Raw genomic sequence first — 8312 nt, 5'->3', positions numbered from 1 at the left:
TACACTCTAACAAAACTGGCAAATAAAACAAAGAAACACCTGTGTTTTCTTTTTCTAAAATTTCCAATACCGGTATTAAAACCGGTATCAAGATTTAAAAAATACCGAATACCGGTATTGAATTTTTGGTCCGGTATTGCAATCCCTAGTTCCAAGTGAAAGAAGAACTTTTACAATTGGAAACTGAAATATGCAATTAGGTAAGCAATACATATGTAAATCCGATGTTTTTATAAAAACATCGTTTACTGATATCTGGATTGAAGAAAATTCATAATGTCCTCGTTTTAATTTCTGAAATATTGTATAATTTTCTTTATACGCAATTCTCACCGTAGGAAATATTTTACAAATAATTTAACAGTTTTAGAGTAAAATATTTCTTGGTTCATTTAACAGGTTACAATATTCCATACATATCAATAATGGTCCAACATTTATTTAGTTTCAATGAAATGGACAAAATGCATACGTTGGAAATGCAAATAATGTTGTAGATTCGTTGTCCCATCATTTAGGTCTTCTGGAAAGTCATGATTATCACCAATCAAGGTTGAACCAAAAATTAAAAATGACTGGTGTTGCTTTGATATGACATTTCATTGTATAAAATAATTATTTGTCATTGTATATTTTAATATTGTTACGAACATAAATTCCTGTAAGACTAATAGGTTCCCTTGTCGTGCGTTATGGCGACACATTCATCAGGCATCAGTAACAAATAAATGTTTATTAACACGAATACACAGACGAGACGCATACAAGCAAAACACTGCTCGAAGTAGCCAGGGAGAGAACTCGTTCAACTAATAACTTGAGCTAAACTCAAATTAATGCCTCCAACTCGTTCTCTCGGCTTTTTATAGTACCTATGATACAGCGGAGAAAGATCACTTTAAATCGCGTCCTAATGAGCCTATCACCAAAATTCTTGAAGTTGCTGGTATGATCCCTTTTGTTGCCAAAATCTTTCCTAAGTGCACAAAAGTTAGAAAATTTGTCGCCAATCCTGAAAGTCATTGATTCGGTATTACATCAGCATCCAGAGTTGGACCATGAAACTTTCTTTCCTACAATAGAACCAATAGTGCATATTAGCAATGATATTTTATTTTCATATTTGCTTTACAAGCATTTGGTAATGAAATGGGAATTCTCAGTCAAAAAAAAAAAGATTCAGTTTCTTGATATTTTAGATACTTAATGATAATTTTAATATATTAAACATCGTAAATGTGTAATAGTTTCAAATATGAGAATGATTTGTTTCTAGGTTCCTTTTACTGAAAAGCCAGATAAAAATTGCATTGTTTACTTAAGTTCATATCCAAAGTCAAGAATTTTATACATAATTTTGTAGTTTTAGAACAATATTTCCATTTGATTTAATAATTTGCAATATTGACTACTTAGGAAAAAGGGCTTATTTTTTACTATTTTAACTGAAACAACTCCCATTTTATAAAAAGCATATGTTGGAAATGTAAATATTGAAGATTCGGTATTCTATCATTCAGATCTTCCGACTGGTCAATAATATACCTACAATGAATTAAGCAAAAATAAATTACAGCTAAGTTACAAAGGGATTATTTAAGAGTGACTTATATGAATGGAAATGTATACAAGAAAACTAATGCTTACTTGAATTCATATCAAAACTGAATAGTTTTATAAATGTTAGTTTTAAAGCAAAAGATAATTCCTTCATTCATTGAACAATTTATAAAATTTCAGACACAGCAATAATGATCTAAAATGTTTGCATTACCGAAATAGATTTTCCAAATGAGTATGATGGAAATGCAAATGAGGATGACAATTCTTCACCCCTTCAAAGAATCCTTCAAGACAGTCATGATTATTCCTGCAAAAAATGAGTCAAAAATAAAAGTTAAGGAAAGAAAAGTTGAATTAGGACAAAAAAATGTCATTCTTAAAAGTCAATGAAAAATATAAGCAACACAAACGTTAGAAGCTTTTATATGTTTCTGAATCACTTAAATGAAGACCTTAATGCATTAATTTATGCATATTGAAAAATTTTGCCAGTATTGACAAAAAGTGCTCGGAAGAGAAATCGTACTTTGTCAAAACGTTTAGAAAAAATACATTTTTCTTCTGACGATTTCTTTTCCTTTCATCCCAAGAGAATTTAAATTTAAGAACTGCTTTCATTCACTAACGTATACATCTAATTTGTTTTCTCTAACTTCTTCAGGGACCTTTAGTATGTCTACTACTTCATCCCTAAACAATTCAGTGAAAATGCAAGCAACAAATATATTAACCCGGGGAGGGGGGACTAGAAAGCTGTTCTTTGCTTGAAGTATGAAATTTTAAAAGTGCTCGAGGGTTTATTGCTTAGTTCTGATATTCAATTTTAAAAAGGTTTACGTTTAAGCCAGCATGAATGGTCACTCAGAAACATTCCCTCATTCTCTTTAATAAAAGTATTTATCCCTACCTCTTCAAATAATTGTGGACATCTGGAAGGCGATGTATATTAAGAGTGTTCAATTTTTTTTAAGTTTTCATTCATGAGAGCCGTGCGCTTTGTGGTATATTAAAGAAAATTGTCACTTGGATTGGAACTGCATGGTACTGGCAAAAAAAGCTTTTGCAAAGCTAAATGCATCCTTGTGCTCACTTATGTATATGTATATGTATAAAATGCACGTCATCTTTCTTTGGTCGGCAAAGGATTAAAAGTTACAATTCTGCTGTAATCTTCATACATGAATATTCTCATTTTACTATTAATACCGATAATTGATAATTCAGCTCTTATTTCGGGAAAAACCGACTAAAAGAGGATCCAAAATACACTACGTCAACGAAAATTGGTTTAGATTTACGTTTTGGGGGGGGGGGTGCAGGAGTACACATTTTGAATTCCAAACGTCCACATCGCCAATTTCATTACAGGCTTTGAAAAAATACGTTCAGAGCTCTATTTAATATCGATTCTTAAAGACGGAGAAAATTCATTGTTCTGTAAAGCACTGTAAATTTCAATTAACAGCAAAATTAAAATTGTTAAATAGAGCTGCTATTAAGGAATAGCATTTACTGAATGTAATATCAACTACTCTCCTAACTTTTCACACATTTAGAAGTTTATCAGTTGATAATATTTGAACTTCATTTCGGAAGACTTATACAATCACAACTACTCTTCCGTATAGCTGCAGAAAACGAAGCGTTACTCCGCGTATGAGTTTATATCATTCCCAGTCGTATGTTGTTCTTTGATAGAAACCTGGGCCTGAAAAGTACAAAAGATTAAAAATGTATTTACATTTCATCTGTGCCTTATATAAAAGCACATGTAAAACGACATTTCCCTCAACTTTCAAAATATCTACAAAGATGTTTTCATATATAAGCACACTGAAGACTTCAAAAGATATTTGTATTAAAATAACTGAAAAACGAATAAAATAGATCCGCCCTTTTCTTCAACTGTTTATTTCATTATATATGCAAATTTCAAGATATCAAATTGCGCATAGTAACATTTCTATCTTTATATGAATTGAAGTATTAGTCATTTTCGGGAAGAAATCAGTAGCAATACGCTCCTTCAAACTTGATCGCATATTCTAATAACCTTGCCATACCAGAGAACGTCTCGCATGGCATCGTACCATAGTTACAAAATGTTAATCTTTGGCGTGTATTTTGCATTTATACCAAATTTATTGCGTCTCCAATAGCGATTAACCCCTAGCATGTGGTGAAGAGAAACTAAAATTGGAATTGCTGCTTGAGGCTAGTTTTCTATTAATATACTAAAACAAAACAGTACTTGTAGTTAGAAAAATTCTAAACCAAATTTGATACATTTCAGTTTATGTTTTTGAATTATCGCGTTTATGTCTTCAGAAAATACAGACGGTCAACAGTTCATTGGATTTGACAGGCGTCTACCCTATAGATGTAGATTCGGTATCGAATTTTTTCTATCCATTTTCTCTTTTTTTGCAAGAATACTGTTAACCAACATTTCAATAACTGAAGAAGTTTTACAATTTGATAGATATCTAAATTCAGTGTAAAGACCATATTTCTAATTTTAACCATCTAACTCAAAGGGTTCGAGTTATCTTTGTAACAGACAGTAAAATGAACATTTTCTAATATTGTCTTAGGAAGTTGGGAGGTCCAAAATGGAGATTCGTCAAAATATTGAATTTTATTTTCTTCACGATCACTGTATACTTTATACTACGTTTACGAGAAAGTAAACATCTATTCGAAACATTTTCTAATATTCATTTATTTAGATAGAAAAATTTCAAGTTGGCAAATTATGAATGGATACATTTCTATCTTTATATAAATTGGTAATATACCATTTTCAGAAAGAAAAAAAAAATGCAGTTTCCGCTACTACGATAACCAAACTAAATTTCAAAATTTGACTTCTACAATTTCTTTAAAACTGAAATTAAGTTCAAAATGTGAATCAAGTACTTTATTTAAATAATTTTTTGACCTTTGAAATTCTCTAGTTACCGGGAATTAGATTAGAAGATGAAAAAGAATGATAAATAGGATACTCAAATTTCATCTCAATCAGTTGAAAATGATACATCTTCCTCCTTTTGGGACTATTGTAGATTCATTACAAGATGATAAATTAAATAAATTAAAATTTAACATTCCTAAAGTGTTGTTTTCAAATAGTTCATTTCCACACATATTATGTCGATTAATTTAATTATATATTATCTATTAAGCATTATCTGATCAGCGTGTTCAAGTTTTAGTACTTGAGTAAATTCTTCAGTAACTCCAGAAATAACTGAAAAGGCAATTCTTATCTAAAATAAAGGTTAAAAAAATTTGAGAGATGTAATTTTAAGCCGAAGTGATAAATTTACTACTTTATTGATTTGGAAAATTTAAAACAAAATTCGTAAGGAAAACTAATCTTAGAAATTAAATCTGATCAGTTTTCAGAAGTCGTAGAAAATTCGTTGTTTATTTAATTACTGAAATTTTAAGCTATCAAATTCATATAATATTAGTTAAAAATTTTATTGTAGGTATATTGTTAAAAACCTATTAAAAATGTGAAATGTTAGCTACTTGACGAAATTTCCATTTAATCTGTAGTTTATTAATTGATAATATTTAAATTCTCTCCGATTATAGAATCTTGACCCAGCTATACTTAATCATAGCTGCTCGAAATCATTTTTTGGCTTCAGAGAAATATTTAAAAGTTATTTTGTGTCATCCGACTCCCTTTTAATGCATCCCACGCCTGAAAAAAATGAAATGTATCGTATTTCGTTTATTTTTATAACTTTAAAAATAAACGAAATAAGATATAAATAAAAGGTCATTCAATGTAGAAGTTTCTCTCGGTTTATTTTCATTTATAAAAACATGGAAAATTTAATGGAAATATTGTTATTGAAAGAGCAGTTTCGCAAAATATTACTAGTTTTTAATAAATCGCGAGAAAAAAAAGCTAATTTCAGGACTTCAATTTAGTTAATTTTTAAATTCGCTAAAAGTTTCTCTCAATAAATTCAGTTCAAGCAATTAAAATTATAAAAAGGTCAATATGTACGAATTTAATAACTTAAATTATATAAATTTATATCTCCATTATAGTAGGTATATTATAAAAACTTATTAAAAAAGTGAAATATTAGCTACTTACCCAAGTTTTCATTGTATTTCAAACTAATTATCTGAAAATATTTCGACTTTCTCTCCGATGGTTTTAAGATTTTCACACTGTGTTTTCGCATTACTACGCGGAAACTGTTTACTTTCTGTTTAATATTTAAGGTTGTTTAATAGCATTTGTCTTCCTTTCAACGCATCCCCTTCCTGCAAAATGAAAAACATTTTAAATATAAATGGTTTGAGATAAAATATGAATAAGATCACGTGCAACGAAGACGTTTCTCAGTTTATTTTCATTCGTAAAGAAATCTATAGGTTATTAAAAATATTTTAACTCTTATTTTATTGATTTTTTTTAAAGTTATTCAAAGAGGTGGTATCTTTATTCAAATATCAATTTCTTTTAATTATCAAGTTTCAAGGTGATAAATCTTGCATGGATGCATTTCTTGATACCATTACAAAATATACGATGAAATTTTTTATACGATACAAATTTATGGACTTGATATACTATTACAAATATATACATGAAGAAAAGTGCAACTGACTGTCTTAACCAAACTGAATTTTAGAATCTCCATAAAAATCAAGATTGAAACCTCGGTTTCCAAAGATCTACACTTATTCTAAACAAAACTTACCGATACATTCTGGATTTAATATTTGAGAAAATTTCCAAAACTAAAACACATAATTCTGAGAGAATAATGGATCGAAAATTCTATTCTTACAAACAAAATTTTAAGCAAAATCTTTTGAAATGAAGGGTTAAATAGAAACCGTTTAGTAATGAAAATGTTTATTGATTAAAAATACGAAAATTACAGAATACACATATGGCTCAATAATAATATTTTATCTCAAGTTTATTTATCGGTTGAAAAGAAACTATTATCTATTCTATCTTTATATGAAAGAAAAAAATTTATGGGCTTACTTTGAAATCTTCCTTCCAGTTCAAGGAATTTGTGTTGCCAGAACATTTTGAAGATCCCTTCGTCTCTATTGACATGGGTCAACAGGTGTTTGAAAGTTTCGTCTTCCAACGAAAGGATCAAAAATTGCTCAATTAACATCTTTTCTGGCATTGTGGGATCTGTTGGGAATATGGAAAAAACCGCTAAATAAAAAAAATGACAATGTATATCGATTGAAAAGCTGCATATTTAATAATCAAATACGCATGTTACAAGCAAATATTGGCAATTGACAATATTTAACTTCAAATTTCAGTGCCTTTTGGAATATTCAAAACAAAATTTTAGTATGCGTTTTTTAAATACTGCAAAATTTTCCTTATTCCATTCTTATGTTCCAGAATACGTTTGTTATTCTGGTCTTCCTCATCCATTCAGGTAAAGACATGCCCAAAGGATTTGTTCATAAGTGACGGGAAGAGGAAGTCTTCTAGTAAGAATCATCCTGGCTAAATACAATCTGCTGTAAAAATATAGAAACAATATATAATTTGTGTACATTATTCGACATCTTAATAGAAAGTAACTTAACATATGGGAAGTGCAACTTAAACTAATATTTAGGCATTTTAACATGCAATAAAATGTGATCTCAATCAAATTTTGTACATATGCTTTACAGTGTATATTATTTAAATTTCTGAAGAATCCAACGGCAATTGTCTCCCCAAAATTTACTCGTTAATTCCTCATTAAACATTAATGAGAATTTACCTTTAAATGGCTGTTCATTTTCAAAAAGGCCTAAATTAATGGCACCTAAATATAAAATTCAGCACGTTTACATGGTGGGGTTGAATAGTGTACATGGAAGTGATATTGTTTTTTTCGACATTTTAATCACAACTGTAATTTTGTTATAACTTTCAAAAGTATAAAAAATTCTCATTACGTTAGAATTGAAAAATGAAATCTTTATGTTGATATCGTTTTGCAATATTTTTTACATTGTAATGAAATTCAAACGATTTTGATTAATGCTTGAAGCATTTTCCCCGATTTATATTCAGTTGAATGAAGTCGTTTATAGAATCAATCTAATGTTTTCTTGGGATATAACTGGATATTCAAGAGCGTATAATCTTTAAATTTGGTTTCCTATTGTAGTATGCGTCTTTAGTGATGAACAAATCAAATATTCTCGAATATAGTTACGAAATACGTTTGGTTACAGACAAAATACATAGACTAATTCTACGTTGAAATTTTATCTTTAAATGAATTTTTCTAAGTTTTATTTTTTCTTCAGTAATCGCATTTGAAATCATTCTGAATTCTCTCTTCCACTGATAACCTTTGCCTTTTTCCATGTTAAACAATAGAAATTAATTGTTTGTCTCTATTCTATCTGACTGACTTTAAAACAACTTGTAAATGTCCGCATAAAACTCGTACACATAAACCAGATGGCGATGCTTGGACAAATTCTCTGTTCCGACTATTTTAAATAGTAGTTTGCTGTTCATCCGATTTTTTTTTTTTATGTATGAAGATTTTTTCCTAGGAATATTCCAATTACTCGATAATACTCCAATTCATAAATGTGCAAATGGTAGTTTCTCAGACACATTTCGACAAATATTTATGAAAGTTTTAGAAATAACCGCTTCAGAGATTTACAAGAGAAGGTATAAATTTTGCAGCAACACTCATCTATGAAACCTTCGCAAATGTCGCTTT

General features: G+C 29.2%; 1 long non-coding RNA gene across 1 annotated transcript; it reads right to left on the bottom strand.

Moving 5' to 3' along the window:
• Positions 1-860: 860 nt before the first annotated feature.
• LOC129974867 (uncharacterized) lies at positions 861-6670 on the bottom strand. The gene is made up of 4 exons (XR_008784990.1): positions 6593-6670; positions 5684-5856; positions 1775-1870; positions 861-1073 (listed from the first exon to the last, which is right to left on the bottom strand). It is a non-coding gene; the product is annotated as an uncharacterized LOC129974867 (long non-coding RNA).
• Between the last annotated feature and the right edge of the window lie 1642 nt (positions 6671-8312).

The sequence above is a fragment of the Argiope bruennichi genome, chromosome 7 (genome assembly GCF_947563725.1).
Source record: "Argiope bruennichi chromosome 7, qqArgBrue1.1, whole genome shotgun sequence".
In the NCBI taxonomy this organism is placed as follows: Eukaryota; Metazoa; Arthropoda; class Arachnida; order Araneae; family Araneidae; genus Argiope; species Argiope bruennichi.
Note: the sequence above shows the minus strand (reverse complement) of the source record. Positions and strands in the feature narration are given on the sequence as shown.